The 17,456-nt window shown below is 49.6% G+C and overlaps 1 protein-coding gene across 1 annotated transcript in view; it reads right to left on the bottom strand.

Moving 5' to 3' along the window:
• TIAM1 (TIAM Rac1 associated GEF 1) overlaps positions 1 to 15,381 on the bottom strand; it is a 528,333-nt gene extending 512,952 nt beyond the window's left edge. Inside the window, exon 1 of the mRNA XM_010338326.3 lies at positions 15,126 to 15,381. The gene's annotated coding sequence lies outside the window, so the exon portion shown is untranslated. The remainder of the gene's footprint in view (positions 1 to 15,125) is intronic.
• Between the last annotated feature and the right edge of the window lie 2,075 nt (positions 15,382 to 17,456).

Here is a 17,456-nt window from a genome sequence, read left to right as displayed (position 1 = left end):
ACATTTTAAAAGATTAAGCTGATCCGTGTGCAGCACAAAATCCCCTGAGAAGCCAAGTGCTTGCCCAGCTGCCTAGAAAAATAGGTTGGGAAAGTCAAGCAAAGGCCTGAACCCTTATCAGATCTCAATTAGCAGTTTTCTCACTTTCCCTAAAACCAGTGTCTTCACCCCTCCCTCTGTGGTCATGCGAAATGAAGACTACACCCTCAACCCTTTACCCAACCACAGGCATTTGAGCTCAGCTCCCCGGATGGAGATCTCTCTCATTCTTCTGAATGCTTCTTAATAGGTACAGCATTGTGGGATCATCTTACCTCCCAGGCAAAATGTGATCTCCTTGAGGTTAGGGAACTCAGCTTCTCTTTTTTTTTTTTTTTTTTTTTTTTTTTTTGAGACAGAATCTTGCTCTGTTGCCCAGGCTGGAGTACAGTGGCACAATCTTGGCTCACTGCAACCTCTGCCTCCCAGGTTCAAGCAATTCTCCTGCCTCAGCCTCTGGAGTAGCTGAGGACTATACGCCTGGCTAATTTTTGTATTTTCAGTAGACACAAAGTTTCGCCATATTGACCAGGCCGGTCTTGAACTCCTAACCTCGTGATCCGCCCGCCTCAGCCTCCCAAAGTGCTGGGATTACAGGTATGAGGCACTGCACCAGGCCAGCTTCTATTTCTACCTGCCCCCCAACCCTTGCTACTTCCTCAAGGATCATCCATGAATCCAGGTAAATTCTTCTGCAACCATTTGCAGGTTAGGTCCTGGGCTGCTCAGTCCCTGTGACACTTTAAAAACCCCAGGTCCAGCCGGGCGCGGTGGCTCAAGCCTGTAATCCCAACACTTTGGGAGGCCGAGGCGGGTGGATCACGAAGTCGAGAGATCGAGACCATCCTGGTCAACATGGTGAAACCCCGTCTCTACTAAAAATACAAAAAACTAGCTGGGCATGGTGGCATGTGCCTGTAATCCCAGCTACTTAGGAGGCTGAGGCAGGAGAATTGCCTGAACCCAGGAGGCGGAGGTTGCGGTGAGCCGAGATCGCGCCATTGCACTCCAGCCTGGGTAACAAGAGCGAAACTCCATCTCCAAAAAAAAAAAAAAAACAAACCCAGGTCCACGGTTGGGCACAGTAGCTCACACCTGTAATCCCAGGACTTTGGGAGACCAAAGGGGCCAATCACTTGAGGACAGGAGTCCAAGAGTAGCCTGGTTAACAAGGCAAACCCTGTCTTTACTAAAAATACAAAAACCAGCCGGGGATGGTGGTGCATGCCTATAATTCCAGCTACTTGGGAGGCTGAGGCAGAACAGCTCAAACCCAAAAGGCAGAGGTTGCAGTGACCTGAGACTGCGCTACTGAACTCCAGCCTGGGTGACAGAGCAAGACTCAAAAAAAAAAAAAAAAAAGGTCCAGAAGGGCTCACCTTGGAATCAAAGGCATATTGGCATGATGGTTTTCCTGGTTTTCTGGCTTCTGTTTATCTGCTGGTTCCAAACTGCTTGCCCACCGCCCCCCTTCCCCTCAGATTACATGCCACCTCATTTTGCCTCTTCCTATAAATCAGTTTCACCCTGGCTGGAAGCTGCTCATCAGCAACTAAGAGAAACTTTCTTCTCCAATGGGCAAAGGGAAGTTGCCCTCCCCGATCTCTCCTGAGTAAAATTCCTTTTTCATCTTGGGCTTCTCATCCCACAGCCGCCACCATTCAGAGCTCATGCTCTTGGCAATGACCTGGGCATCATGCATATGTACAGACCGCTGAGTTACAAATCGGGGCAAGTTTATCCCAACACAGACCAAGCTCCTCCACAGCAGTGCTGGGGGAGATGAATTTGGCTGAGACCTTGCCATTTAAGAGTTTGCAGTCTAGCAAGCATCCACAGAAACCCAAGCTAGTCTATGACAACACACAGAAAAGAGCCATGAAACATTATGACAATTCAGAAGGAAGGGACAACTTCAAGTCATGGGGGAAGGAGAACACGGTAGAAAACTATAAGATGGCTGATTTCGGCCAGGCACCGTGGCTCATGCCTATAATTCCAGCACTTTGAGAGGCCAAGGTGGGCAGATCAACCAAGGTCGGGAGATCGAGACCATCCCGGCTAACAGGGTGAAACCCCATCTCTACTAAAAATACAAAAAAATAGCTGGGCGTGGGGTGGGCGCCTATAGTCCCAGCTACTCAGGTAGGTTGAAGAAGGAGAATCACTTAAACCTAGGAGGTAGAGGTTGTAGTGAGCAGAGATCATGCTACTGCACTCCAGTCTCAGCAACAGAGGGAGACTCTGTGTCAAAAAAAAAAAAAAAAAGAGGAAGAAGATGGCTGATTTCAACCGAACCTAGAAGAGAAGGTAGATTTTGACATGTAGAAACAGCAATGTCCCAGATCTGGAAACAGTGTGAGCAAAAGAATAAGAAAACAGGCCGGGCGTGGTGGCTCACGCCTGTAATCCAAGCACTTTGGAGGCCAAGGCGGGCGAATCACCTGAGATCAGGAGTTCAAGACCAGCCTGACCAACATGGTGAAACCCTGTCTTTAAAAAAAAAAAAAAAAAAAAAAAAAATTTTAATTTAAAAAAAGAAGAAAACAGGATGTATCCCAGAGAATTAGCTCCTGTCTCACTGGCTCAAAGGACTTGAACAAGGAGTCCTATCAGACGAGACTGAAAAATAAGGTCTGGACCAGAAGACTAGCCACAGCCATTGAAAGTTTAAAACACAGGAGGCTGAAGCAGGAGAACTGCCTCCTGAACCCAGGAGGCGGAGATTGCGGTGAACCAAGATCGCGCCATTGCACTCCAGCCTGGGTAACAAGAGCGAAACTCCGTCTCAAAAAAAAAAAAAAAGAAAGTTTAAAACACAAGGTAGCTTATCAGAGCTAAGCTTGAGAAAAGCAAGCCTCTGAGCATTGAGGACACATCCATAGTACGTGTCCTTAACCAATTTAAACAGGCAGTCTAAGGCTAGGAGCAGTGACTCACACCTATAATCCTAGGACTTTGGGAGGCCAAGGCGGGCAGATTGCTTGAGGTCAGGAGTTCAAGACCAGCCTGGCCAACAGCATGAAACTCCATCTCTACTAAAACTACAAAAATTAGCTGGGCCACTGTGGTAGCAGGCGCCTGTAGTCCTAGCTACTCAGGAGGCTGAGGCAGGAGAATAGCTTGAACCTGAAAGGTGGAGGTTGCAGTGAGCCAAGATCGCATCACTGCACTCCAGCAGGGGCAACAGAGCGAGACTGTCTTAAAAAATTACATACATACATAATTTTAAAACACATACATACATAATTTAAAAATAGGCCAGGTATGGTGGCTCATGCCTGCAATCTCAGCACTCTGGGAGGCCAAGGTGGGCAGATTACATGAGGTCAGGAGTTCAACACCAACCTGGCGAGCACAGTGAAACTCCGCCTCTACACAAACACAAAAATTAGCAGGGCACGATGGTGGGTACTTGTAATCCCAGCTATACAGGAGGCTGAGGTGGAGGTTGCTGTGAGCTGAGATCGCGCCATTGCACTCCAGCCTGGGCAACAGAGCAAGATTTCCATCTCAAAAAAAAAATAAACAGGCAGTCTAACGGAGCAGTTGGGCGTTGGGCATGGTTATGGGTTGATCTGTGGCACCCTAAAAAAGATATGTCCAAATCCTAATTCCTGGTACCTGTGAATGTGAGCTTCTTTGGAAATTGCATCTTTGCAGATGTGATCAGGTACAAAAGAGGTCATACTGAATTAGGCTGGGCCCTACAGCCAATAGCTGATAACCTTACGAAGGAAAGGGGAAGATGTGGAAACAAACACACAGATCCGCAGAGAACCGAGTGATAATGTGACCAGCCAAGGCTGGCCCGGCGCCACCAAAAGCGGGAAGAGGCAGGAAAAGAATTTTCCCTAGGGCCTCCAGAGGGAGTGTGGCCCTGCTGACACCTTGATTTCAGACTTCCAGCCGCCAGTTCCGTGAAAGAATAAACGTCTGTTGTCGTAAGTCACCAGACTGAGGTACCTTGCTACAACAAACCAAGGAAACTAAAACAGACAGGAATTAAATGTCTTGGAAATCGTCAATGCTTTGGGACATTCAGAGGAGATGGGATCGTTCACCAACAGGAGGCAATCCCAGAGAAAAGCTGAGGTCATGAGACTCAAGTATGATTGGGACTCTGGATCGAAGACCAGTGTTTAAGGAGAAAGGGGAGAAAAGGGGAGGCACTCGACCTTCCCAGGTCAACAATGTTCTGATGACTGAGGGCCCTGGCTCAGTCCTGGCCTGAAAGGATCCATCAATAGCGTTAATCCTTCTATTGAGATGTAATCACCGGCCCCCACTGGCTTTCTCATCTTTGTTCATTCTTATAGAACCCACATACTCTTTATGCGTCCTGAGGTCCTTGATGCTGAGAGGAGCACTTTGAGATTAATCTGCATGTGTAAAGTGGATTACAAATCGAGGAAAATATGACTCTGGGGGCCTTAAGTGGCCACTAGTCACACCCACTCAAAGATGAATGTGTACATTCACCAATGAGATTCTTCCAATTATAAGAGTAACTCCTATTCATGGCAAAATCTTTCAAAGTTAGAGAAAATCATACAGAAGAAAATAAGTTGCTTTTATATAGGAAGAGGAAAAATAACTTAGAAAAATAACTTAATTTAAAAAAATTTTTTTGCCGGGCGCGGTGGCTCAAGCCTGTAGTCCCAGCACTTTGGGAGGCCGAGGCGGGTGGATCGCGAGGTCGAGGGATCGAGACCATCCTGGTCAGCGTGGTGAAACCCCGTCTCTACTAGAGATGCGGAAAACTAGCTGGGCGTGGTGGTGCGTGCCTGTAATCCCAGCTGCTTGGGAGGCTGAGGCAGGAGAATTGCCTGAGCCCAGGAGGCGGAGGTTGCGGTGAGCCGAGAACGCGCCATTGCACTCCAGCCTGGGTAACAAGAGCGAAACTCCGTCTCAAAGGAAAAGAAAAAAAAAAAAAAAATTTTTTTAAATAAAAGAAAACAAAAACTACCCTTAATCTCGACACTAAAAATGTATTTTTAATAAGTATTCTGGCACACTCTATATAATGAAAAGAAGTATTTATAATCAAAAAAAAAAAAAATTGTGATGGAATCTTCCAGAAGAATCACACAGGCAGAAGAAAAAAAAATGTTTAAAAGAAACGAAGGGGCCGGGCGCGGTGGCTCAAGCCTGTAATCCCAGCACTTTGGGAGGCTGAGGCGGGTGGATCACGAGGTCAAGAGATCGAGACCATCTGGGTCAACATGGTGAAACCCCGTCTCTACTAAAAATACAAAAAATTAGCTGGGCATGGTGGCGCGTGCCTGTAATCCCAGCTACTCGGGAGGCTGAGGCAGGAGAACTGCCTGAACCCAGGAGGCGGAGGTTGTGGTGGGCCGAGATCATGCCATTGCACTCCAGCCTGGGCAACAAGAGTGAAACTCCATCTCAAAAAAAAAAAAAAAGAAACGAAAGGCGAGGCAAAAAACAAAAAGCCGGGCATGGTGGCTCACACCTGTAATCCCAGCACTCTGGGAGGCTGAAGCAGGCAGATCACGAGGTTAAGAGATTGCGACCATCCTGGCCAATACGGTGAAACCCCATCTCTACTAAAAATACAAAATTTAGCTAGGTGTGGTGGCACACACCTGTAGTCCCAGCTACTCAGAGGCTGAGGCAGGAGAATCACTTGAACCCAGCGGGTGGAGGCTGCAGTAAGCCGAGATCACACTACTGTACCCGAGCCTGGCAACAGAGTAAGATTCTGTCTCAGGAAAAAAAAAAAAAAAAAGAAAGAAAGAAAGAAAAAACCAGAGCATGCCTGAGAAAAATGGAGAAGGGTGGGCCCACGTAATCAAAGACCATTAACCATTTTAACACTGCTAGAGGTCAGAAATATTTTATTCATGGCAAAGGAGAAAATCAAGAATATGCATGTCACAGCATCTATAGTCAGAAAACAAAATATTAAACCTGACTCCCCTCTGCTCCAGAATTCCACAAAGTAACTTGTTGAAGCTTGAAAAATCACATTGTCTTATTGCCTTCAGAGTTTTCAAGTTTTTCCCAAATTAAAGTTTTCTAGCAACCATAAGGCAGCAACCAAGACCATATTTTATACCCTTGAAACCAGTTTCCCCAAGCCTGTCACCGTCTCAGCTGTCTAGACTGAGGGGCTGTGCCCCAAAGTAGTGGGGCTGGCTGCTATGTTGTAATAAAGATAAGGTCCAGGCACTCCAGCTTACCAGTTGCTAGTTGCTAGGAGGCTCATAAATTCACTTTTCCTGACTTGGATGAGATTCAGAACTGCTGTATCACAGGCTGAGAAGACATGGATTACTGCAATTAAAATTAAGAGTCTGTCCAAACGGAACCATTTTAGCCCTTCCCACTCTAATAAACTACATTAACTGGTCCTGTTTTAAAGAATAGGCAGTTAACTGGGATCTCTGAACTCTTTGGCAAGAAGACTCCAGGTTCCTTATGATAACCAGCAACTTTTGTGTGTGTGTGAGACAGTCTTGCGTTGTCACCCCGGAGTGCAGTGGCATGATCTCCGCTCACTGCAACCTCCACCTCCCCAGATCAAGCAATTCTTCCTCAGCCTCTTGGGTAGCTGGGACTACAGGCTTGTGCGACCATGTCTGGCTAATTTTTTGTATTTTTAGTAGAGACGGGGTTTCACTGTGTTAGCCAGGATGGTCTCCATCTCCTGACCTTGTGATCCACCCACCTCGGCCTCCCAAAGTGCTGGGATTACAGGTGCACCCGGCCCAAACCAGCAACTTTTTTTTATAAACAAAGTGTATCTTGTTTCGACCCCATTTTCCAAGAAAGAGACAGCCATTTGAGTATTCTTATTTGAAGTGCAACAGACTCCCACAAACCTTTACAATAATTTGAATTGTTTGATACAGCTGGTGAGGTTTCACAGAGCCGAAGTTGGAGGCCGATCCAACCCTCAAATGAAAGCAATTAACTGTCCATCAGGAGGGAGAAAAAAAGAGAGGAAAAAAACTACAGGTGAATATTTTCAATCTACTTTTAAAGAACTCAATTGTTAAATTGTTTAGTTAACTAAGAACCACAGGTACAAGGTTTTAATTTTTCAAATTACATTGAAATGTTAAAGATCAATTGCTATAATTGTGGCACTGAAATGGTAACTTCTTTTTTTTTTTTTTTTGAGACGGAGTTTCGCTCTTGTTACCCAGGCTGGAGTGCAATGGCGCAATCTCGGCTCACCGCAACCTCCTCCTCCTGGGCTCAGGCAACTCTCCTGCCTCAGCTTCCTGAGTAGCTGGGATTACAGGCACGTGCCACCATGCCCAGCTAATTTTTTGCACTTTTAGTAGAGACGGGGTTTCACCATGTTGACCAGGATGGTCTCGATCTCTCAACCTCGTGATCCACCCGCCTCGGCCTCCCAAAGTGCTGGGATTACAGCCTTGAGCCACCGCGCCCGGCGAAATCGTAACTTCTAATCACAGAGATTTCAAGATGAGACAATTATTTAAACATTCATACATCTTTCCTAGAATGTCATGACAGACCATGCACCACACTCGCAACGTTTTCTGAAAATATTTTCAACGCTCGATAAACTGCTTAAGAGGAGTAATATTGTAATAATCCCCAGCAACATATTAACCATAACAGATTTGAGTGTTAAGGATGGCTTTTCGTGACACAGTTAATTAGCAATATCCAGGAGACATTAACGGGGCGAACTTACTCAAGCACAAAGAAGCCCAAAACACCTGAAATTATTAACTAGCTTTTAAGAACTTTCTATTGTATAACAGAAAGATATACTTTCTTAATTCCAGGTAAAATAATAACCAAAAGCTGATGCCCCAAGATACCTCAGTTCCAAATATCTAGAAAGTATAAGGTTCTTTCTTAAGTAAATCAATTTTCCCAAAAGGGAAAAAAAGAGAGTAAGAAACCTGCATAAAGCCCCTACCACATGTAAAGTAGACAGTAAGAATGATCATAAAAAGGGCAAAACTCTAGGCCGGGCGTGGTGGCTCATGCCTGTAATTCCAGCACTTTGGGAGGCCAAGGTGGACAGATAATGAGATCAGAAGTTTGAGACCATCCCGGCTAACACAGTGAAACTCCATCTCTACTAAAAACACAAAAAATTAGCCGGGTGTGGTGGTGCGCACCTATACCAGCTACTCAGAAGGCTGAGGCAGGAGAATCACTTGAACCCGAGAGGCAGAGGTTGCAATGAGCTGAGATCGTGCCACTGCACTCCAGCCTGGGCAACAGAGCGAGACTACATCTCAAAAACCAAAAGGTCAAAACTCTGCCAATGCAAGAATGAGCATTCAAACACCTTAATAACTTTGGGATCCAAAGCAAATTTTAGGTGAAAGAAAGTGCACGTGGCACCTGCTTCATCTCTGCACCAACCAGCACAGCCAGCCCCAGTTAGAACACACTTTGAAATGAAAAGGTAGATTCTGCTAATCACCAGAACAAAGCAGAATTTGCCAGCAGAAAAGTTCTAGACAGAGTTATTTAAAACATAATCAGAGTTACAGCCGAGACACTTGGGACACAGGATTCTGAGAGACCCAAGTGGGTCATTTTTGAGCATGTCACGTGGTAGAATTAATGATGACACCAGGCAACACGCAGAAGGAGTGTCCTAGGGTACCCCAGGGAGCTTGGGGCCTTAGCCGTGTGGAAATGCACCCCAGTGGTTATCAGAATCCAGGGAGCCTACATTATGCTGAAGAACCTAGCCTCCTGATTATCACTTTCCAAAGATATCCTTGTGTTCCGTGAGGAGACGAAGATGCACGTTTTGCAAAGAAGAAATGAACTTCTAACGCTTTACTCCAGCTGGCTGGGTGAGGCTCCCGATAAGTTTCAAACAAAACAAAACCCACGTAAGGTCACGGCAAGAATAAGTGGGCTGGGTGCGGTGGCTCACGCCTATAATCCCAGCACTTTGGGAGGCCGAGGGGAGTGGATCACACGAGGTCAGGAGTTCGAGACCAATCTGGTCAACATAGTGTAAAGCCTGTCTCTACTAAAAATTCAAAAAAAAAAAAAAAAAATTAGCCAGGTGTGGTGGTATGCCTATAATCCCAGCTGCTTGGGAGACTAAGGCAGGAGAACCTAGTGAACCCGGGAGGCGGAGGTTGCAGCAAGCCAAGATCATGCCGTTGCACTCCATGCCAAGCGACAGTACGAGTCTCCGTCTCAAAAAAAAAAAAAAAAAAGAACAAGCCTGTGGTTCTGAGTCTCTGAAAACACTGTCCGAAGAGCGAGTGGGAATGAGCTCATGAGACCCTCTGGACTTTCCTGCAAGAAATTATCATTTGCCTGGAATACAACCACCCAGCCCAAGTGATGGCCAAAAGATAACTGGGTTGATAAGAGAGCGTGTCCACAAAATCTGAAGAATCCCTGGAAGACGAGGCCTCGGGCTGCCATCTTTCCTAACAGACACTGGAGGCCTGCAACAAGGCTCGGAGGAGAGGTTTCACAGGGCAGACCCTCGCCCCTACCCCAAGGCCCCTAAGACTCAACAAGCAGACATCACTATTGCCCAATTCCACCTTCCCTCCAGCGCAAGCAATGGGCAGCAAATCCTAGTCACCCCATTTCCACGGTCCTGACATCCCTGCTTGCCCCAGCAAAGAGGATTCCCAGACTCATTTTTCATTCTCACCTCCCCCTATCCCCAGCTGACCTGGTGGCTTTCTGGGGCTCATTATCACCCCTTCAGAGTGGGAAGAGGAAAGAAGAACAGGAACTAGGATTGATGAACTGATCTATGTTTACAAGGATAGCAGCTCTCAGACAAGCTGGAAGGAACGGTGGAAGGCAGGCAGGAGAGCGCTCCCTTGGAAACAGGCTTGCAAGGGCAGGTTTCTTCGTAGGATATCCTTCCCGTCTTTCTCATGGTCACAGAGAAGCCTATTTGCGTTTTTAAAGAAAAACAACTGAATCCTCATAGCCCAACCCTCAATCTCCTCCACCCATTCCAAGCTTGGACACTCAGGCCCGCTGCCTCCCAGTAAGATCATTTGCCCAGCACACCTGCATTTGAATCCTTTGCTCTGCCAAGCGTGGTGACTCATGCCTGCAATCCCAGCACTTTGGGAGGCCAAGGTGGGCTGATCACCTGAGGCCAAAGTTTGAGACCAGCATGACCAGCATGGAGAAACCCCATCTCTACTAAAAATAGAAAAATTAGCTAGGTGTGGTGGCGCATGCCTATAATCCCAGATACTCGGGAGGCTGATGCAGGAGAATCGCTTGAACCTGGGAGGCAGAGGTTGCAGTGAGCTGAGATTGAGCCATTGCACTCCAGTCTAGGCAACAAGAGCAAAATGCCATCTCAAAAAATAAAATATTAATAATAATAAAAAGAATGCTTTGATCTTTAATAAAATCATACTCTAGGGAGGCAGAAGCTGGAAAAAATAATATAGGTATTATTTTTTTTAAAAACCGAAGACACTTCCCCTTTGCATCTTCCTTCATGAATTCAAAGTGGTCCCAAACAGAAAACATCCACATTATACTTGGGTTTTGCTAGCTTCCAAAATGCTAGATGCCCCTGCTCCAACTACACCCAATCCTTCCTATTCAGAAAGAAATACTTTGCGACAGGACCAAGCCTCAAAGGGCCCTGGGCCCATTCTGAAACTGAGATTGTGCTCAGCTGAAAGAAATTTCCTCCCACAGAGTTCTTCGATGAATCATCACTCTTTGTTTAACATCCTCTGAAAGCAGACAATTGATCGGCTCACAGATCATGCCTGCGTGGTACCCCAACCCCCTCCACTTCTGCAAGCGTCGTGAGCTGAGACCCCACACCAGGGCTCTGTGGTAGGATGCAAAGTCTCCCAGCTCTGCCTCCGCCCAGGGGGAGAAGAACCTCTTCACCTAGTGAAAGAGCTTCAAGGTCTTCCAGAAGAATCTCACACAAGCAATGGAGGAATCTCTGCGGCTTCCCATGCCCACAGTCTAGGCCCTTATGAATTTCTTAATGAGGTCCCTGGAGACCACAGGAACAGGGAAAGTCTTATGCTGGAGGGTGTGGAGGACGGTGCCAGAGGTTAGGAAGGGATGGAAGGGGGAAACGCCACCTATTAATATCGTGTACCCTTTTACACTAGGACATTGTTTTATTTTTAAAAACACTCTTGTTCCTTGTTGAGTACTGCTTTATTTCTGAATGTCTCTTTTATTTTTTTTTAATAAGTGATTGCCTACAATAAAGATGAGAGAGAATATTTTTTTTTAACACAGGAGTTACAGCTTATACAAAATGGAATATTTACAGATGAAAAGACCTCAAGTTTGGAATGGGGAAAAACTGACACTTTTTACTAGGGACCTACCAATCTGATTTTTTCTGGTCCTGAATTGAGGGGAAAACAAAAAGAGATACACCCTCAGAAACATACCGTCTATGTATTTGCTTAATTTAGAAAGGAAATGTACAGGTAAATATACTTGTGTACACAGTATATACATTCACACATCCCCAGTGAAAGTGTGTTTTTGATTTGAAGACCAAATGACTGGAGATCGTAAAACGAGGCTTTTTTTTTTTTTTGAGACAAGAGTCTTGTTCTGTCACCCAGCCTGGAGCGCAGTGGCGCGATCTCGGCTCACCACAACCTCCGCCTCCCAGGTTCAAGTGATTCTCCTGCCTTAGCTTCCCGAGTAGCTGAGACTACAGGCATGCACCACCACTCTCAGCTAATTTTTCTGTTTTTAGAAGAGATGGGGTTTCACCATATTGGACAAGCTGATCTCAAACTCCTGACCTCATGATCCACCTGCCTCAGCCTCCCAAAGTGCTGGGATTACAGGTGTGAGCCACCACACCTGGCCAAACGAGGCCCTTTCTTAACCACAAGCCTGAGTCCGTGGTGTTCAGCACTCCCATGGGAATCTGTACCCAGCCCACAGAAACCGAATTCTCTTCCTGGCTTCTCGCACTCCTCTGCCCTCCTCAAACAGGCAGAAGCCCCCTCTCCCAGCACGGATTTTTAGGCAAGGCTTTGATGTGATTCCCATGCTCTCACCCACCTTCCTCATTTGGAAAAACCAAACGCTTCTACTATACATCTATGAAAGTGCTGTCTCTAACGAAGAACAAAAATGGAAAAAAAAAAAAAAAAAAAGTGTCTCACAAACCGTGTTTCTCCTTTGGGCAGTATGCCCTTGCAGAAACTGCAGAAGTGTTAACACATGCACCTAGTAGGCCCTCAGCAAAGTCTTCCAAGGATTTCCTGCTCAGGGGTCCAGAATGCTGGGGTTCAGTCGGCACACTAGAACTGCAGGAATCTGGGGGGAAGGAGACAGGCCCAGTGCTGCTTTTCCTTTTGGTTTAGAGGGGGAGGGGAAGAAAGAGGAGCAAGGAGAGAAGGGCAAAGGGAAAGGAGAGGAAGTCTTTGTCCAGGCTCTTTGGAGGAGCATTAGAGTGGAGTTAAATTGTCAGCTAATGAGATTTCCTAACCACGTGCTCCCTTTTAAGTCTAGGGCCCCCGCTGATTTGATCCCCACACAACAGCAGCGGGGAAAGAGGCCTTCAGCGTCCCTAAGGGCCCAAGAATTCCCAGAACAAGTACAAGAAGGATGGGAATCAGTTCACCTTTAAATAGGTTATCACATTTATTAATTGGTATCTAGCAATAATGCTACTGGCCGAGTTCCACATCAACAGCACAACAGGGGTTCACGGGAATCAGACTCCACTCCTGGTAACTGAGGCAGGCCCAAGGGAGCAGAAGAGACAGACTGCAATCCTGAGGGCTTCTGCAACCACTGGACAGACTACAAGTCGAGTTTATGTATGTTTGTTTGTTTGCTTGTTTTGGCTGGCAAAGGCCCCTGGGGTCTACTTTCAAAGAATGTGTTGTTGGACCCAATAATTTATTCCAACAGCAAAAGGGTGTTAAAACACGAAGCTGGATTTCTTTTTTTTTTTTTTCAATACAATCTTAGTCTGTCGTTAAGCCTGAGATGATCTTTTTAAACTATCTGATTATGGACTGTTGTTATTTTGTTTGTTTTTCTAAATAAAACTGATTTCTCTTTTTGGCTAAAGAAAACTAGCAGTGCACAGCTCGTAGGGGAAAACAAGTCAAAACACATTCACGTTTTGAAGATACTCAATGAAACTGACTCTCTTCTTCTGCCTTCCCTGCTTAGTCAACAGCCTCTTGCTTAAGTTTTATTTCTCCTCTATTGCTTAGCAATGTCGATGTTTACCACTCAAAGGCATCCACCCTCCCTCGCCCAGCTTTTTACCTTGAGACACAAAAGAGCATATGCTGGAAACCAGGAATTTACCGAACTTCAGCTACAAGGCATCGCTTAAATTTCACCTCTCCTAGACAGTGCTTCTCTCCCAGCCTCCAGACCTCTCTTTGTTCAAATCTCCCTCCTTCCTGGTCTTAATCACTTTCCACAGCAGTCATTGGTTCACTGGCAACTGCTTTCCACCTGGAAGGGTTTTTCCTTCTCCAAACCCAGCTTTGGGCCCCAGCAGAGTCTCGAAGAGGAAGGAAGAAGGAACAACTAAAACCTAATGGAAATTCAAACACATTTTAAAAAGAGCTGCAAGCGATTAGATGAGCCCAATTAAACCTAAGGCCAAGTAAAACAGGTCCTGTTTGAAGCTGAGAACAGCAGTCCTTCATGACTTTAATTGAAAGAAATCGGGGCTGGGGGAGTGAAGAAAACGGAAAAGGAAAGCGACAAGGGGTCATCCCCTATTATAGATTTCCTCTAACAGAGAATGAACAGAACTCTAATGTTTCTTTCTTTTTTTTTTTTTTTTTTTAAGATAGGGTTTCACCATGATGGCCAGGCTGGTCTTGAACTCCTGACCTCAGGTGATCCACCCACCTCGGTCTACCAAAGTGCTAGGATTACAGGCGTGAGCCACCGTGCCCAGCCAACTCTAATTTAGTTTCATACGTGGCTGCCACTGTGCTATGAGGTTAATTTATACGGTCGTTTAAGCTCCGCCCCTCGAAGATACTCCTTATCCCCACTTTACAGATGCGCACACTGAGACGAAGGGAGATTGCGTAGCACGGCCGGGATCGCCCATCTGGTGAGTGACACCGAGCAGGTACTGGAACCTGGGTTTGTCTGACCGCAGCGCACAGGATCTCAACCTCTGCTCCAACTCAAAGTGTGCGCCAAGTCAGCGTGCATGTGTGATCCGGACGGCTTTGACTCAAGCCGCACAGTTGCCCCGCGGGACCGCGAGGGTGTCACCGAGGCGGGCACAGACTGCACAGTGTCCCCAAGGGCTCGTGCGCGTCCTTCAAGACCTGCCAGCGAGCGGGAAATGGCAGGATCCGAATCAACTTCGGCTGACCCGGGGGCCAGAGCAGGAGATGCGACTAGAACCCCGGGAGCGTGGCCAAGTCGGCGCCCCGAGGTCTGCCAGCCGGGACACGGGCGCCCTCGGGTGCAGGGGACCTAGAGGCGCCGCGCGCGGCGGGGGCTGGGCGCGAAGGCGCCGAGACGGCATCTTTCCCCTGCAGCATCCCGCCCCGCGGCCGGGGGGAGGAGGCGTCACCTGACAGTGTGCACCAACTTCTCCAGGTTCGGAGGGGGCAGCCGGCAGCCGCCAGGGCCGGGGGCGCACGGCGCGCTGCTCTCGCCCAATGGCGAGGTCTGTAAACAAAAGCGGGCCCCACGCGGGTCCCCAGCCGGGTGGCGAGGGGCGCGGCGCAGCAGCACCGCTGCCGTGAGGCGGGGGCCGGGGACGCGATCCGGCGCGGGGACCCTCGGGCACGGCCCCCGGGACCTGACCGCCAGGATGAGGCATTGTCTGCGCACCCGGAGGATTCCGCTTTAAATGCCCTCTCCGGGGCTCGCCGCAGGTCCCGGCTCCGCGCGCCCGCCCCGGGCTCTCCGCCCGGTGAGCCCGGCCTCGAGCGCGGCACGGACCGCCAAGGTGAGCACCCAGTCAGCGTCGCCGAAAAGCCAGGCCCGGAGGTGCCCAAGTCAAGGACCGAGACGCAAACATAGACATAGGCACGCACACGCACGCCCTCCCCGAAGTTGACGAAAATCAGCCGATAAAATACAAAGTACCGCCGCCGCCGCAGGTCAGCGCTGACCTCCTGCTGCCGAGAAGACCGAATGCCGACGTCCGGACGCTGTCACTTCCATCTGGCGCCGGGCACCCGGGCTGCACGGTCTAGTCTCCCTCCTTCGCGCGAGGGACGCCTCCTCCTGCCCCCCCTCCACGGATCTCCCCACCTCCCAAGTGTGTGAACACGAAAACAATACGAGGAAAGCCCGATCGGGGGGAGCTAGGACCCGCCGGGAGCCCCAGTGTGCGGGAGACCGGGGTCAGAACGCGACCGGCACGGGCACCGAGGCACCTAGGCTCCGGGCATCCTCGCCGCGGCCCCCCGGGGCGGCTCCGACCGGACGCCCGCGCCCCCCAGGCCTGCGGTACTCACCTGCGACGGTCGTCCGGGAGCTCCGCGACGGGGCCGGGAACGATGCGGGGCCGCCAGGCCCCTGGGGCTGCGGGCGCCGAAGCGTTCGCGGCGCTGCAGAGCTGCGCGCCCGACGGCGGCGGCGCTGCTCTGCCGGCCGCGCTCGGACTCGCTTGCGGTCTGCCAATGGGAGCTGTCAGGACGCCTCCGCCGGCGGCCTCGGGGGCCGGGCCGCGGGAGCCCGTGGGAAACCGAGCTCCGATTGGGCCGCCAGACAATCGCTCCGCCTCCGGCCAGCCAATCCGAGGCGGCGGATACAGGAGCGGGGCGTTCGGAGTTGAGCTGTAGAGCGACCACGGGCGCACGCCGGGTACCCGCGCCGCGTCCGCTCGGAGCGCGCGGCTGGAGGGGCGCGGGGGGCGCGCGCTCCGGGGATGCCTTCCCGCGAGGCTCCGACAGTGCGGCCGGGGTAGATCGCCTGCAGGCAGCCGAGGCACGGCGGGCCGGGGGACTACCAGGGAGCCCCTAACAAAGCAGCTTTGGGAGGGCCGGGCGGCCTCCGCCTCCCCCGGCGATAGGTCCGCGAAGCTGCCTGTCACCCCGCATAGGTGGAGGTGGCCAATGGCGTACACAGATCGAGCTCGAGTTGGCGCGCGCGCGCGACTCGGCATCGGTGGGATTGGTCGGAGGTAAAGGATTTTCCTGCCACCTAAGGCGGAGAGGAAGGGGGATCGGAACGGGGGAGGCGAAGAGCCAAAAAGCGTTGTACCTGGGACAGGTGGTCTGGCTCGGGAGGCGTGTGCCTTGCTCTAGGGAGAAACAGGAACTTTTTTACGAGACAAAAAAAATCCTAAGGCAAACCCTTCCCGTGGATGCCAGAGGATGTTAGACCCTGACCAGCCTCCAGGTAGGGCACGGTGGCCTTCACCAGAGTCCAGGACTCCCGGTGTTCACCAACAGTGCCCAGCAAGCGAACTTGCAGTCACAGCGTGGGGCTTGAGCTCACGTTCACCTGCTGGGCAGAGTAAGTGACTCTGGGCACGGTTCACGCAGACCTCCTGGGCTCTTCTGTAAAATCCGGAAACAATTGCCGTTTACCTTTCGCAAGGTTGTGGGGGACGAGGAAACGGAGACGCTGGCGGTGGAGCCTCCAGCGAAACCTCTTCCCTGCACCAGGCCACAGCTTCCTCCTCTCCTGTAGAGCTCTAGACTTCACCGGTTACCACAAAGGCTGGGACGTATGTTCCTTAGACCTTGATTCCATACTCTGGTTCGCCTGAGGGGCTGGGAACGTCTGCGCTCCTGGGGTGATCTTGTTAAAAACAAAAAGAGTTGCCCATTCTGTGGTAGGTAAACCTAAAGCGGAAAATTGAAAGTCATCCTGGTGTCCTCCTTCTAATCCTCTCCCATCCATTTCTGTTAACCTCCCGAACCCATGCCACCCATCCTGCCTCACCTGGACCACGGTAAAGGGCTCCCATCGTCTTTCTGTCCCAGGCTTTGCCCCCTGAAATCTGTTTTCCACTTTGTAGAATGATCATTCTAAGCAGAAAAATCTCATTGTGCGCTCTCAACTCTGGGTCTCTTTTCTTCCCCAGAACACATCCACCCCCAGATTCTCCCTTCACTTAGCTAATTCCTACCCTTCTTAGATCCCAGCTTGGCCGCCAAGGCACCCATGCGGTAGGCGTTGCTGAACTACTGTGTAGCACTTGCTCATACAGACCCCGGGAAGCCTCCTGTGCCCTGTCAAGGCTAGAGGCCCACGTTTCCACTTCCAGTGCTTCCACGCCCTGTCCTTCCTCACAGCCTCCACGCCTCGGGGCTGAAGTTGCCTGTTGCACTGCAGCACTCCATGGAAGCCGGAATCTTGTCTGTCTTCACTGCTGGATCCCAATCCTAGCACAGTGTTTGGCACATTTGGGGCACTGAAAAAAATATGGAATCAATGAATTCTGGAGGAGCTATAATTATAGGCAAGAGCTTTAAGGATTTGAAGTGCTT

Source organism: Saimiri boliviensis, chromosome 18 (genome assembly GCF_048565385.1).
Source record: "Saimiri boliviensis isolate mSaiBol1 chromosome 18, mSaiBol1.pri, whole genome shotgun sequence".
NCBI classification, from domain to species: Eukaryota; Metazoa; Chordata; class Mammalia; order Primates; family Cebidae; genus Saimiri; species Saimiri boliviensis.
The sequence above is the reverse complement of the archived record's forward strand: the minus strand, read 5'-3'. Positions and strand labels throughout refer to the sequence as shown.